A 16,868-nucleotide genomic window follows, 5' to 3' on the forward strand; every position below is an offset into this window, starting at 1 on the left:
GCTTTGAGCCTTTATTTCAGTTACTGATGCATTCTGATTGTGCTTTAACTCAGGAACTGAATTTCATCTCTGGGTGCCTTTGTGTTGGCTGCTTAAGACATTCATGCCTGGGGGTACCTGGGTGGCTCAGTCAGTTAACCTTCTGACTTCAGCTCAGGTCATTATCTCACCCTCTGTGAGTTCAAGCCCTGCGTCAGTCTCTGTGCTAACAGCTCAGAGCCTGGAGCTCACTTCAGATTCTGTGTCTCCCTCTCTCTCTGCACTTCCCCTGCTCCATTTTGTCTCTCTCTCTTTCTCTTAAAAATAAGTAAACATTAAAAAAAAAAAAAAGACACTCATGCCTGTGTGCAGGGAAATGCCAAATTGAGATTATGGTTACTCCTCTATTTGGATTTTATATTTACATTTTTTTTAATGACTGTACTAAAGTCTTGGTCACTATTTCTGCAATTATATTTTATGAGATACTAGTCCTGGCAGATTTTATTTTCAGAATAAAATAGAAATATTTATTATATACTCCTTCCTTTAAAATTACATGTGCATTCACATAATAAAAAATCTTTGAAAAGTACCACTGTAAAAATATTTGCTTAGCTTTGTTTAACCCAGGGATTAACAAATTTATATTGAGAACCAAAACCATTTACAGCTACTAATTTATTGTCTATACTCTAACATGACTTTACTATGGCTATCTTTATTAGGTGGTTTCACTCTTCAGGAAACTTGTTCAGTAAGTTAAAGTTGCAAAAAAAATGATTATTAATTTTAGGAACTCCAAGAAAATCCATTTTTATAGAAATACTTCATTTATCCTCATCAGTGAAATATCCTTTCTCGGATAATAAAGCATCAAAAGAGAGTTTACTCTTCAAGAGTCTCTTTGACACCAAATCCATGCTGTGTTAACCAATCCTATTATATGATGAACCTTTTGCAGTCTTAGTCAGACCCCCCTTTAACCAGACTCCCCAAATCTCATATCTCTACTTTGTCCTCCCCACTTTGAGATGCTACTAAGACAGTTAAAAGCAGCTATTTTTCTTCCCATGGTAAGCAAGAAACTCAACCTTGCTTTGTCAACAGAATGTTTCATGGAATCAGCATTTGACAATGTGATCACAGCATACTCTTTTCATGTAAACCTGAGGTACCATTGTTTCAAGGAATACTTTTGAGGACAGGTAGACTCACAGTATTGCCCAGAAAAATTCAGTGCTCACGAAACCCTGGATCCAAACTATCAAAAATCACCTCTCCTCAAATTACATAATACTTATTCAGGAATTTTCCCTGTCAACATGTTTATATACACTGAAAGACTAGCCCTTTCTTCAGGTATTTCCTATATGGATAATTTAACACCAGGATGCAATTTTCCTTTCAATATTCACTGAGATGAAATTCAGTTTTTCTTCCTTGTGTGTGTTCCCTTGTGTAGGGTGGTTTCAATAGTTTATGTCCAGAATTTATTTAGAAGAGAACCAGTGAGATAAAGATGTTGGAAGTGTCTTCTGATTAACAAGTATGGTCTAATAAATTCATGAACGAATGTGACATAACAAGCCTTATATCAGTGAGGGCAACTCTTGGTCCCATAGCTGGCTGGGACTTCCAAGAAGATGACAGCAATTCTAGGCACCTCCCAGTTAACCTGTAGGCCTTACCCAGGGAGATACATCTGGGAGAATTTAAGTGATGCAGGACCTTCCCTCAGTCTCACATCCCTATTCTTCCAACCAGGATTACCTGTCGTTTGCTGTTTTGTCACCTACTCCTGTCCTCTCCTCTCAGATATACCCTTCTCCACAACCTCACCTCCTACCTCTGCAGAAAACAGAGGAGTAAAATTCACACTGTTGTGCAATTTTCCTGTATCTCATGATTAAAATTTCAAAAAAATAAAACAAAAATGGTGCACATGTAATTCCTGAATCTCAGTTTTCTCATTTGAACACTGGAGACTTTTACAACTGCTCAGTACTTTAAAGGCTGTTGTGGTGATCAGGATCACCTAACAATGTGAAGCCTCAGATAAATGTAAATCGCTATTGATGTGTAAAAGTGGTGATGAGCACAGGTGCTAGTTCACATTAAGGTAGAATAGGAAAAATGTTTTACTATCCTGGCCACTCTAAATATTTTCATTATATTAATATGGCTTTCAGTAAAATCTTAGTTTAAGAGAACTACTGTCATTTTTGTTGAGCTGCTCAGCTTTAGTTTTGAATTTAATTCATTCAGACGAGAAAACTACAGCAGTGATCAAAGGCATAATTATAACATATTTATAGCCTATTATTATTGTAACATTCTGAAGTAAAGGGCAAAAATTCCACCCAGTGAACTTGTTCTTCCTGTTACTGACACAAGATTGAGACATTTAAATGCTAAGACATGGATCCCTGAGGCAGAACATAAAATATTTATAATGAAGGGAGTATGGACCAATAAATTTCAGTTATGAATGTTTTTAGCTAGGAGAAATAATAAATAACCTTCCACAGGCAATATTTCAGTATGCATTATTATACCTCATCACATCAGATTTTCAGGAAACAATAATGATTGCATAGTAGGACACTAAATTACTCTCATATTTAATGAACGATTAAACTGTTAAGCTTTGATTAAGATATAAGAGCCTCCCTAATTTGACTGTGAGATGTGGTTTGCTTGGAAAAATATAGTTTATGATAGTACCAATAAAGATTGTAACGTATATAATTTCTATTGAAAAAAAGAATAATTTCAGATATGGGTAAGCTTTGAAAAAGAAATATCAAACTGTTAGGTTTGGGGAAAGAGGAAAAAGTAGCATTTAAAAATAGGGAGGTAGATTATTTACTCTTATCTCTAGTACATTTTAACAGTTTTAAAAATTGGTAGGGAAAATGGCTTAAATTTATCTGATTATGCATAGGTATTGCTAGGAGATATTATGATACCTGAGAAATAATGCAGGATTGGGTATCAAAAGATCTAAGTCAAAGTTCTCACTTTGTAGCTCACTAAGTCTGACTCTCCTCTGACTCTCTTGTTTCTTTGTTTGTGAAGCAATACTAGGAAGACGTAATTGTCATGGTTCTTGTTATGGGTCTTAGCCTGAGCTCTCCAGGAAGCAGAGCCTCAGTGCAAGTTTTTTTGGAATTTGTGATCTTGGGAACTGGAAGTACTGAGGAATAGGAGGAAGTAGAGTCAACACAAAGATGAGTTGCCAGTAGGCCATTGCTGTAAGTGCTGCTTGCTTGATCACCAAGTCCTGTTTGAAAGCCTTCATGTGAAATGTGAATCAGGAACATCTTCCTAGAGGAAGAATGAGAAAAGAATTAATTAATCAGTTTCCTTCCTCCGTTAGTCCCCCATGGGGTGTGTTATAGACTCAATTGTGTTCCTCTCAAATTTATATGTCGAAACCCTAAGCCCCAGTGCCTGTGAAAATGACTATATGTGGAGATTGGGCCTTTAAAAGTGATTAAGTCAAAGTGAGACTCTTAGAGTGGGCTCTAATCTGGACTGACTGGCATGCTTACAAGAAGAGGAAGACTGGACAGAGATACGCCAGTCTGTGCACACCTTGATCTCAGACTTCTAGCCTCCAGAACTTTGAGAAAATACATTTCCATTATTTGAGCGACCCAGTCTGTGGTATTTTACTATGGTGGCTCCAGGAAGCTAATACCGGGTGTTAACTCCCCCATATTCTGGATTGTACATATGTAAGTTGATGGCAGGTTCCTTCCCTGTCCCCAACATGAGGTTTCAACACAGTGGGAAGCAAGAGATGGGGTTCTGAGGCAAAGTGCTGTCTAGATACACCTGTGGGGCACTGACCAGATCTTTCACAAACCAAGCGGCCAATTTGGTGTCTGGATAGGTGAGATGAAGAGAAACCCAAGGAGGTGCACGGAAGATATTAATACACTATGCAAAAGCACTTTAAAGCTATAGGGTTGTTATTAATAATACTCAAGGATAAAACTGCTTATTGCTGCTTCCTGGATTTATGTAGGATTCATTAAGAATATGTATGGTTTATGACCTCATAATTATATTACTAAATTTTGTTTTAAATCATGTTTATGCAGAACTCTTGTGAGACCAAGGGGAAATAGCCACATGTTCCCTCCAGAGAGCAAGCAAAATTTAGAGTCTTTAAAAATGAGTAAACAGGTATACACTTGAAAAGATAAAGCACTAAATAAAATTTGGCATGGCTTTCATTGCTTTTGTGTATGTGCCTGCTGCCCCTGAAGTCCTTAGCACCAGTATTTAGTCTTCAAATTCCATGTACTGTGGTCTATTGCAAAGAATCCTGAATCGGACACTCTAGAGAGATGAGTGATTTTCTTGGTCACACGAGGCGTGCATATGGTTATAAGTTTGGTTACATGAGACCACAAAAGCTTTCTGTTATATTTGTGGAGATGTCGGGAAATATCTCCATATTTCAGGGGTAGTTAAAGGGTTTGTGGATTGGTGAAGTGAGAAGGAGTCAGAGGAAATGTGGTTTCTGTGGGTGAAGAAATGGAGTCAGGAGTCCTGAGTGCTCTGACATGTTCATGTGTGGAGGGGCACAGGAACATGCTCATGAGGAAACCAGCAATTGGAAACTCACCAGTTTTGAATTTTCCATTTCAACAAATGTGACCCCTGATGTGCTTCATGTATGCATTCTGCTCTAAGAAGAAAACAGGTTGGAATTCACCGTCAAAGATAGCATTGAATAGGAAATCAAACTGGTTTTTATAACAAATATTACCAAAATGTTGCTTGCTGAGGAGCTTATAAATGTTGGTAAGATGAAATGTGAACATTAAAATTGTAGGCTTTGCATAAGTCATCATTTAATAAGTACCTATTTACCTAATGACTACCTTATTTACCTAATAGCTGAGAAGGAGAAAATAGGAGACAGATGCATTTGCTCACCCACTGTTTAGCTTTGTGCTCATCTCTGGCTGAATGCCATTTCCAGGTGTTTGGTGTTGAGCCAGATACTAAAATTAGACATTTGGTACAGCCCTGTTGAGACACAGGGGTGATGTACGAAAGCTTGTTCAATCCTTGGCCCTTGACACTGCTATTAGAGCCTCTCTTTCCAGGGCTGTCAAACTCACCTCCCACTTTAAAGGAAAGTGAAATAAATAAGATAGAAATGTGAACAGAAAAATCTATCAGACCCCAGATGTTAAAGCAAGGTCTCCTTCAAACTGCACTTGTTTACCTAAAAATTTTAATTTCTTTTTATTTCTTTGGAAACACATGGAATTTGAGTGATGCTTTCATCCTTTTTAGGGTTTGGTCCAAATCTTGTTCTAAAAGTGCCTGTAGATACATAACATTGTAAAGATAAAATCTTAATAAGCAAACCCAGAATTTCAGACATCAAAACAAAAAGGAGTATGCCTGTATGTGAATTCATCAGATTATGGAATCTAATCACCAGTCGTGCAGATCCAGAAACTAGTACCCTCAGAGAGTACTGCAAAGTGATGCCATTAACCAAATCCATGGCAGAATGTTGTCTGATACAAGTTATAATGAATTGTAATTAATTGATTGTTTACATTGACAGGTCTGCTTGATTTGCTAACCCACATATTCTAGGATAAAATGATTTTAGCAAGTGCTTATCATCTGGATAGGTATACCTTATTGCTTTGAATATTTGTGCTACGTTTTGGGGGGAAATAAACATCAAGGGATTTTTGGATAAATGTGAAGAAAGTATCAATGGTTCAAAAGTAAATAAAGGGTCAGAGGGTACCTGATGATGGCTGACCAGTCCTTCATTTTTGCTGTTAGGAAGTAGAGATTATAGACCCCTTCAAGCATGTAAGTGAGACCTTCCTGACCGGCATCTCTCCACCACTACAGAGACTCCAGGGTCAGACCTGACATGGATTTTCTATGCTAACTCTCTACCAAAATGTTGTGAGGGCTCAGCAATAGCTGTCCGGTGGCTAGAAAGGGTCAGAGAGCCATTTGTCTTGGTGCTGCTAACTTTCCTTACATCCAAGTCTAAGGGTGGACACTGCCTGCTCACTTTCCCCTATTGCCAAAGTTTAAGAAATACCTGGTTTCCATGGTTGAGGGGAGGAAAGGTAGAGGAGGATTTACATGTTTAATATTTTGATCTCTGAACTGCAGTGAATGGAACTCTGCTTTAAAATTCCAAATATCAGCTGTGCTTACTTCGCTTCCACACATATTAGGAAGGAAAGTTGAAACTAGAAAAAGGGCTGAGAGAAGACATAAATCTTTTCCGTGCCTCAGGCCCAAATCGGAACCAAAGTACTCCCTTTCCCAGGCTTGAGATATCTGGAAAGCAGGAATTAGCAATCCTGAAGGTTTTCCCAAGAGCAAGAATTTCAAGCAAAGAGAGATGGCTAGCCTTGGGGATGTTTCTTCTCAGACCTGGTGAGGCCTGATAAAATGCCCCGGCCCAACATACCCACAGAATACAGAATCCCTGTCCCCACATTTATCTCTCAGGCTCCATATGGTAAATTTTAACTGTCTTGATTCCCATTTATCTCTTACAGTCTCACTTTCCCGTCTCTCCACACAATCAACTTTCTCCAGCTTTCTTAAAATAATCAGTTGATTCTAGTTAAGCCCCTTCTTTTGGTGTATGGCATGAGCAACATTGGATCTTTTATCATTATTAGGGAATCCAATAAAGTTCATTGTTACACAGTATGTTGATCACATTTTCAACTCAGATGTTTTTTTTCAACCTCCAGACATATTTTCAAGTGAAGCATTTTGAAATTTAAAGCAATGAGTTCAGGTGTTAATCTGAAAGAAAAACAAAAAGAAAGAAGCAAAAGACAACAACAACAACAACAACAAACAACAACCCACAGTAAGTAGAGTACTTTCCCTGTATTTCCAGACTTTTTGGACATTTGGGTGTATATTCATTGTATTTTTCCAGATTAAAATTGCTTGAAATTTAGAGGTATTACAAAATATTTATTTTGAAATATTTTGAACATTTTTAAAAATGTAACTAACATACAATTTAAAAATTAGTTTACTGGTTTTTCAACTTTTCAGGTACTTGTGATTCTTTCAGACAAACACCCAGGCTCATACTGCTTCATACTCCTTATAGTTTTAAACAGAACAAGTCCTAATGGTATTTACTGTCACTTAATACTGGCTACTGACTTATTACGAAGGCTTTGTCTTCTTTGTTTTTTTCATGTCACTTAATCTGATTTTTTTAAAGGAATTTTGGAGTTCCATTTCCAGCATAAATAATGAATGCTCACAAAGAATCCCGAATGTTTTGCCCTTGACTTTGTATAGTCTGTGCCAGAACAATTATTGCAACACCTAAAGCAACAGGAACTATTCAATCGAGGTTTGAACCCTAGAAACAAATCCACTGTGCCTCAGTTAGCAAAGCTGTTGTCAGCCTCTGTGCAGCTCATGTTTACAATAAGTGAGGAATGCTATAAATTAAGAATTTAAACAAAGTCAGAATATAACCAGTGTTAGTCAAAATGTCTTCTGGGTACTGAGAAAGCCTTATGACAGGAGAAATAATAAGAGTAGGGGAACAGATAGTGTGTGGAGTTGGGAACTCAGCTGAATTCATGCTTTCAGCTTCTTTCAAAGGTGATATTAACACTTAACCAGTGTCTGCCTAGGTCTCCAGGCCTCTAGGGCAAGCCCTGGAGCTTCGGTGATTTGTAAAAGGCCAAGTGTGGTTGAAAGTAATGGTAGTCCCTGTCTGGTAATCATGGTCAGACAGTCTCCAGAAGCTGGTGAGGTGCTTCTGTTTGAAATATCAGAAATTTCTGAGTGTTCTTGGACCAGTGATGCTTACCTCCTGAAACCTGAATCTAGGGTCTGACAAGTCCCAACATACCGTAGCTCTTGATACTTACAAAGTCTGTACTCAGTCTAACCTATTGATTCCCTGAACTTGTTGCCTGAGGCAGAGAAGGAGCTAATTAAAAGAAAATGGAGCTTTGAAAATCTGAGAATCTCTCTGAGATGCTGCCACTAACCTCCGGAATTTGAATCACTGCCCAGCACAGGAGCTAACAACAAATCAGATTCTCCATGCTGCTGACCTGGGAGTGAGTTGCTTTAACATGGGGAAAAAAAAATCATAAACCTCACTGCTCCCATATAAATTTTTCCCTAAGATATTTAACAAAAGAAATAATAAAATGAATCAGTATTTATGTATGTATGTATGTATGTATTATTAAATATTAGTTACTTTTTAAATAACTCTGGGCATTAAGGACCATTTCTTCCATTTTTATAAGTAGGAAAAATGAGACAGAGAGAAGTTAGGTAATTTTTCTTACGTAATTGGAGTCAGCCAGAAAGACAGTTGGATGAGATTACAACTCAGAGTTGCTGACATTCAAATACATGTGAAAACCACTAGACCACATCGTTATCTTTCTTTTTTGAGTCGACTATAACAAAACAGCACTTAAATGCTTACAAAATCCTTGCCTGTATTGTTCTGAGGCAGTTTCTAGGTAGAAGAAACAAATCACAAAATTGTTGCTAAATACTAGTCATGATGGTTCACCCCTTCCTCTTCAAACACACCATAAGCTTTGGAAGGTGGGAAAAGATTTAAAGTACTATCAAAGCCCTAGTATTTCTCTGGTTACACTTATGGCCACATTTAGATTGTATCACTTCCAAAAAAGCTTTAAAGGCGTTTTGCCAGGTTGGCTCCTTCTTCCCAGGCAAGGGTCAAAAAGATAGGAATAGACCACAAGGCTATCATTAGATGAAAACAATGGACTGGGAATCATCGTTGTCCAAAATTCCTAAACCTACTTCCTGTGTCAGATAGCTTACTAGTAACCCACGAATGTTCATCCTTCCACATTCTGAATAAAATTATATGTAAATAAAATGGCTTCCAATTTTATTTCCAAATTTTATTTATTTATTTCCAATTTTATTTATTTATTCCAAAATATGAGTTTACTCCAGAATAGCCATATTGGGTCTTTTCAGATGACCAAGAATAATTCACACTCAAAAGTCAAAACTCTAAACCAGGGTACAATCTTAGCAGCATGAATTAAGACACTAAAAGTTGAGAAGCGTGAATCAATCTAAGTTCAGACTCTTGTAGTCTTACTTTGTCCATATGTCTCTATACAAACCAGTCCAAAATTTAGTGGCTTTGTTAAAACTGATGTATTATTTCTCATGGTTCTATCAGTAGGCAAGGTGGTTCCTGTGCTACTTTGCCTTGGGTCATTCAGATGGTTACATTCTGCTAAAGGTTCAGGTGGAGTGTCAAAGATGGCAGGCAGGTGGTGGTAGCTGTCAGCTGGGTCACTTCAAGTCTCCATGTGACCTCTATTTCTTCAGTAGACTAGATTGGCTTCCTTACCTGGAAGTTTCAGGGCAGTATTCCAAGAGGGCAAAGGCAGAAGCTGCAAGGCCTCTTGAGGTCTAGACACCTAAATTCACATATCACTTCAGGCATACTCTATCAAAGCAAGTAACAAGGACAGCCCATATTCAAAGCAGTTGAAAAATAAGCTCAACTTCTGCATGGGAGAAACAGTAAAGTCCTATTACAAAGAAACATGAGTATTGGCATGGGAAGAATTTGAGGCTATTAATCATCTATCATATAAGATATATAAGGAAAATGAGAAAATAAAGGAAAGAGTTCTGTCCTCTACATGAAGACAGAGATTATGGAGAAGGGAATCACAATTTAGCCCAGTATAATATACACATCAGATAACTAACTCAAAAGTAGGGCACGTTCTTGGCGTGTCTGGACAGTCAGCTAAGCATCTGACTCAGTTTTGGCTCAGGTCACGATCTCCCAGTTTGTGAGTTTGAGCCCCACATTGGGCTCTGCACTGAGAGTGTGAAGCCTGCTTGGGATTCTGTCTCTCTCTCTCTCTCTCTCTTTGCTCCTTCCCCACTCATGCTTTCTCTTTGTCTCTCAACAATAAATAAAGATTTTTTTAAAAAATAGGATGAATTCTTGATTTTTGAGATTTTGAGGGGAGATAGATCTAGTGTAAACACTGTCCTCATAGCATAGATACTGCCCCCTAAATCCTGGGAGTCTTGGAGTTCTTACTCAGATACCAAAATTTCACCACATACTCTGTTTTTAAGACACGCACACACAGTCACACACACACAACATTGAACTGTGGATTGCCATCTGAGGCAGGCCAATCCTCCCATACTTTCAATACCTGTTTCTCTGGAATGATTAATGTAATACAAGAAATAATGGATAATTAGGACAATGAGCTGGCAAGAAGCTGACAAATGTGCCCCAGATCGTGTGGCTCACCAGGACAAACATTCCTGGTACAAAGACTAAAGTTTGAGAATTTGTCTACTACTTAATTTGGAATTCTCAAAACAATCTATGAGCTACGACTTCCATTGCCCTTTTATTTTTATATGGCATAAGGAGTGAAGGATTTGAGAAAAGGTTGAGGTGAAAAGGTTTACTCAAGGTTATAAACTCAAAAGATTAGAACTACGAAAAAATTACTTGTAGACTCACTGAACTAATGTTCTAAAAAAATTTCATACAGTATTTAATAACTTAATATTAAGGACATTTCTGTCAATTATAATTATTTTATCCTTTGTTTACTTGACTCTGAAGAGTTTCCTTCCTTCCTTCCTCCCTCCCTCCTTTCCTTTCTTTCTCTCTTGAAAAGAAAGAAAGTAACTGAAAAGTTTACCTGGCAAAGAGAGTTTTAGAGTTTTCTTGTGTAATTGCTCTGGGAAGTTAAACTAGTTGGTTTGCTTTTTTAGAAGGGCAAGTCCCACATACTCAGTTTTTAATATACACACAAATGACAAGAATGTCACAATGGAAATACTGTAAGACAAGAAATGAGCTATTATATGGATTTGGTCTAGGGTTAAACCACCGTATAACTAATACCACTTAAGAATTCCAAAAGAAAACTCCAAATAGTGTTTTCTAAGACCAAATTTTAATTAGTACACAATAGAGGAGAAAAGAATATGGTGACAAGTTTTTTTAAAATGTACAATTAACTTAATAAAGTTGTCCTTTTAGAGCTACAACTTGTCTCCATGAATTTAGGAGAGAACAATTCTGTGCTAATTGAGGTTTTAATTTTCTACACGGTTTGCATTTAAAGAATGGTCAAGGAAAATGTAGTAAGACCTACGAATTTTTTTAGAAACTTCATTGTTGAGTTCCAGTTCTTATACTAATGTCATTAGAGAACTTTCAATGTGACCGTTATGCTTAAATGATTCAATTCAATCTCTGTATCAATTTCTTTTTCTAAGTGTTGGGTTTATATAATGCAAAATACTGCTAGATGGAACAAAAATGAAACAAGGAATACAATCGCATGTAATGGTTTTGTCAGGGAAACATAGAAGTTTGTTTCTACATATAGTTCCTGTGTGGCCAGGGTTAGATAGTTATCCTGGGGAGTGAGCCAGGGGGTGCTAGATAATATGGAGAATTGGGGGGAAAATAGTGCTGTTTCCTGATCAAACCTCAGAGGTAGGCCTTAGTGAATTATTTTTTAACTTTTCTTTTGGGGGCATGCAGATTCTTGCAAAGTAAAAGAATTTAGATATTTCTTTTTCATGTTTTTCAAGATTGCTTTTCTCTAGGATCCCCCTACCTATGCATGTGGTAGACTGACTAGCACTATTATGATCCTCTTATATGTATTTTCTAGACCGTGAAACCCAAGAAGTGTCTTAACTAAGTAGAGAGAAAATGGGTGCTTTTATTCTAGTTCTTATGGTTATAGCCAGACTTTAGTAGTATCATTTTTAGCTGAATAGTTATGGCTGTTATCTAGTTGGAAGAGATACTTAAGAAAGAGTTTATGATAATGTTCTCTTTTGCCTCTTTGGATCAATATTTAGTTTTCTACCTCTTAAAGGGGAAAGAAAGTTTTAAAATATAAGGGATTTGAGGTTCCTAAAAAAGACATTGTGTACAAATTAGCATGTGCTGTCATAATGTGGTACTGGGGAAGTCAGAATATTTTAGTATTAAAAAATAATCTCTACTGCATTCCAGAATAGACAGCTGCAGCTTGATTGGATGGTTTAATTTCTAGTAGTGTAACATTTACTATTGCAAGACAGTTAATTCCACTGTTGGATAAATTGTTGGAAAGTCATTTTTAGATTGAATAAAAATTTGCTTTCTGACACTTGCACTCATTGTGAGGCTGCTCTGGACTAATGGATTTATTATTTATTTATTTATTTATTATTTATTTATTTCTTTTCAATGTTTATTTATTTTGAGAGAGATCTAGAGAGGGCATGAGTAGGTGAGGGGCATAGGGAGAGGGAACTAGAGAATCCCAAACAGGCTCCACATTGTCAGCGCAGAGCCTGATATGGGGCTCAATCCCACAAACTGCGAGATCATGACCTAAACTGAAATTAAGAGTTGATGCTTAACAGACTGAGCCACCCAGCTGCTCTTGACTTTGTAGATTTAATAAAAATAATAATTTTTACTATAGGAAACATCTACATAACACATATTATTTTAAGTGTTTCACATATGATCTTTCTCACATTTAATCCTCACAACAACCTTGGGAAGTAGGTACTTTTATTATCCCCATTTTACAGATGTGGAAACTGAGGCACTGAATTGCCCAAGGTCATACCACTGTTAAGAGGCTGAGTTGGTATTTGAACCCAGGCAGCTAGATTCCAAGCCTTTTGCTATCAGCAAGTACAGATATGCATCAGACTGTTAACAACCACCAACAGCAGTATTTAGTATTTAGGAATTGATAGAAGGAACTGTACATCAGCAGTTGTTGCAACCAACAAGCCTTTTTTTTTCTTTTTAGCATTCCCAGCATCTAACTGCAAACTCAGAAAGCCATTGTAATAAATTTAGTTTGTAAGTGGCTTCATTCAACAAATATTTATTGAGTGACTACTATATACTGGCATTGTGCTATACATTTGAGATTTGTTGAGAACAAAGACATCATCCCTGTCTTCTTAACAGTTACAGTTAATTGGAAAATAAAGACACAATAACAAGTCTGGTAACTATGGTAAGGGATATATGAAAAGCCATGAGAGCATACATTTCTTAAATCTAATTTGTTCTGGGATTACAGTAACCCTTCTAAGGGCATACCCATTATGCTAAAACTAGAAAGACATACAAAGCTTAGCTAGAAGAACCTGGGAGGTAGAGGTTCATAGGGTGGGGACAGTGTACTGGAAGAGGAAACAAAACAGGGAATATCTTAGTACCTGAAATAAAGTTCATGTTATCTTTGGTTGGATTCTTCAGTAGCAGATCCTGAGGCATGAGTTTGAGTGAAAGTAGCTTATTTGGAACATGATCAGAGAAAAGTAAACAAGAAAGATTGGGAAGGTAGGAAACCCAGTACAGAATGCATTCATGACCAGGCTATTTCTTTGAACATTGGGGCTTACTCTCACTGTGGAACTCTGGAAAACTGCATAGAATATGCCTGAGAATTGTGGTATCTGAAAGGTGAGGAAGCCAAGGTATTTATTTATCAATTCTATCTGCAGTTGATTGAAGGCTGTTCTTAGGGATGTTAACTCCCCAGAATTTCTATGTTGGCTAGCACGTAGGTCAAATAAGCTCTTATAGCCAGAGAAAGCTCTCATGCAGAGTCACAGGCATTTGAAATAAAATGTGTTTAGGTACAGTGTCCCATACTGAGTCCTCTCTGCTCTCAATGGACCTCAAGGTTGTTGGTCACAGTTCAAACAAACGAACAAACAAACTTATAATGGGAGAGATATGGGGACAACTATAGTCTTTGTTGCTGCAGTTAATCCCAAGGCAAAATTTGAAATATATAATTTGTGTCTTCTACCAGTTATTCTAGATTTCTCTCACCTTGGTCAACACTCACTCTTCCAAATTGCTTGTCTGGTGGGATTACCCAGAACTTCTTCCCTTCATCTCCAAGTAGTCTGAGCATTTTGTTCTCTTTCCACATGAAGTTGACAATTAGGTGTGCTATTCAGTTTGCCTTTACCGTGGTCTTTCAAGGCCATCTTGACTTGGGCTGTGTGTTTTAGCAGTAAATTTGTGGCCCACCTCAATATATTGAGGTAGCCTATCACATCTTCAGAATTTCCCTATTGGATTGTATATGTGAACTGAAGGAGAAGGGTAGGTATGAGCTACTTTTTTCATGTTAACTTGTACCATGTGGGCCTTTTAGAACCCAATTCTCACTTTCATATTACCATGTAAATGTGTAGGAGCAGTCGTTCCAAATATAGCGTTTGCTATATCTAACATATAGAAGTAGAAGGGGAAACATGTGGGAACTTATCCTTTCACTTTGAGTAGATATCCAAGAATACCTCCAGATAATGACCTCTAAAAACCTCACCAATATGGCAAGATCTTGAGTCATTTTAGAGTTTGTCTGTCATCCTCTGGTGAACAGATATCTTATCAGTGGCACATATTTATGTCATTTCCTGCTTTTCAGATCCATTAAAATAATAGGTTAGTGTCATGTGTGTGAAAATGTCATTATCAAGGCTATATTATGATAGAGAGAAAGAGGGTTAACTTAGGCTTGAAGCAAGACTATAAATGTATATTGTTGTCCACTCCAGGTGAAAGCAAACTTCTCTTGATGAGAGAGTTCTTTTTTGATGAGATTGGAAATAATGTAATCTCTAGATGAATAGCCTTCTACAAGTTCCAAAGCCATTTTGATCTGTTCTAGTTAAGATACCACATCTGGAAAAGCACCTGCAGTTAGGTCTCTGTGTAGAAAACCCACCCTATTCCTGAGTTTTTCTTTTATTCTCACATGACTACTATATTCACCATACTGTTGACATCAGATGTGTGGAGGTTTTCCCATACCAAGCAATTCTATGACACCAGCTGGGGATCCTACATTTTAACTCAATTCTGATACTGATGTATTTACATCTGATACATCTTGTGTAGCAAATTCATCTTTGCATGTGAACGTTCTATGACACTACACCCCTTCTTAGTACTTTATCAAGGCTATTTCTACATCTTTACTTCATGTGCTATATGCCATTGTTGTTTGTAAGCTACAAATCAACATTTCAGTATAATATTAATACCATCTCCAGACATCCTTATCATGATATTAAACTAGAGACACAGAATAGGTTTCCTAAATCAATAACTCTCCACTATATTCCTGTGGCTTATATTCCTGCTCCCAGTTCCCATCTCTTATTCCCATTATTTATCCCAAGGTATCTTCTCCTAGTAGGAACATTAGTTAGATCCTCCCATTCTTTTGGTGAATACTTGCTTTCCTCCCATGGTGGGAACAGTACTTCCCCACTAAAATGATTCTGACGTATGATTCTCATTGCTGGTCTAGACGCAATGAGGTGAGGCATGTATAGATCTTAAGCAGGGTGAGCATTCTCATGCCAGTCATTTGCCTTGGGACAGAGGAGGATTTTTCTTGGACTACAGGTATGGGGAACCTGCTCTCTTGTAGGAAGTAGAGGGAACCACTTTTGCCTGTCCAGAGAAATCTAGAAATTGAAAATTGTCAAGCGTATTTACTCAGATGTCTCCATTCTGAATCTTAGGATCTTATTTCTTCCCTGAAGAAATCAGCATAGGTGACTTTTGGAGGCTTTGAATTTAGCCACTTGTGTAACCCTTTCATTTACCACCACAATCCAAGTTTGGGCTGACTTAAAGCAGTATCTGAGAAATGGACAATAAAGTATTTTTAAATTCTGCCATGAAGGCATTCTTCTGGCTTTTTCCCTGATCCCTGTTGATAGTTGATTGACCTGACAGTGTCATTTTCTCCTTCAGAACTTCTATAGCTATTAACACTAGCCAACCTATTTCACAGTCTTTAAGAGCAGTATTTTTAATTCCCACCTTTACCTGATCCCAATTCACCACCAATGACATCTAAGAATTTCTTGTAATAGTGATGCCACAGCATATTAGTGCTTGTCACCAGCAATGGGGTTCTTGTTGCCATCTCACTGGTGAATGATCCAAATACAAAATTCAGTCCCCAAAGTTTGCTTTTTAGGACTTTTTCTGGTACTACTTATCTGAAGTTGGGTTTCCTCAAAAGCAGTCCTTGATATAAAGGATTTGAGTCCAAATAGTTTATTTATAAGAGGTTGTTTGAAAAAGCTTTTGTAGATAAGGAGGAAGAGACACTGAGAAGGTATCAAAGGCAATACAGGGTACATTAATGACCAGATTACCTTGGAAGATCACTAGGGCCTATTTCCACTGGGGACCTCTGAAAGGACATATACAGCATTCTTCAAAATTGTTCTACTTAATTCCCATCATAGTTGGTTGAGAGCTGCTCCTGAGTATGCTAATGCCCCAGCACATCTGGCCTGCCCTGAATATTAGCCAAGCATGCTCTTGTGACTGGAGAAAGTAATCAAACAGTCATAGGTACCTTACAATATGATGTTAGGACATACAGAAATGGTGAATGCTTACCAGACATGCAAGGGGAACCAATGTCTTCTGTAAGCATCAAGTACCAGTAGGAACATGGGGAAAGATGAGACAGACTAAGTAGACATTAATGATTATATTAAAGGCAATGACAAGCTATAAAAGTATGGCTATATTTTTAAAAATATTTCTTTTATGTTCCTCTTTCAGGATTCAGGCATATTCTAAGATAATAGAGACACATATTATGTTGTTTTAACATAATGAAAGTTGGTAAAACTCTACTGCAATGTGAAAATTCTGATTATCTTTCACATCCTGCTCAAGGAGACCTTACCACTGAGGAGAGCTGACTACTGTGAGGTTTTATTTCCCTGAATCTCATTTCTATCCCCAT

The sequence above is a fragment of the Neofelis nebulosa genome, chromosome 2, assembly GCF_028018385.1.
Source record: "Neofelis nebulosa isolate mNeoNeb1 chromosome 2, mNeoNeb1.pri, whole genome shotgun sequence".
Lineage (NCBI taxonomy): Eukaryota > Metazoa > Chordata > Mammalia > Carnivora > Felidae > Neofelis > Neofelis nebulosa.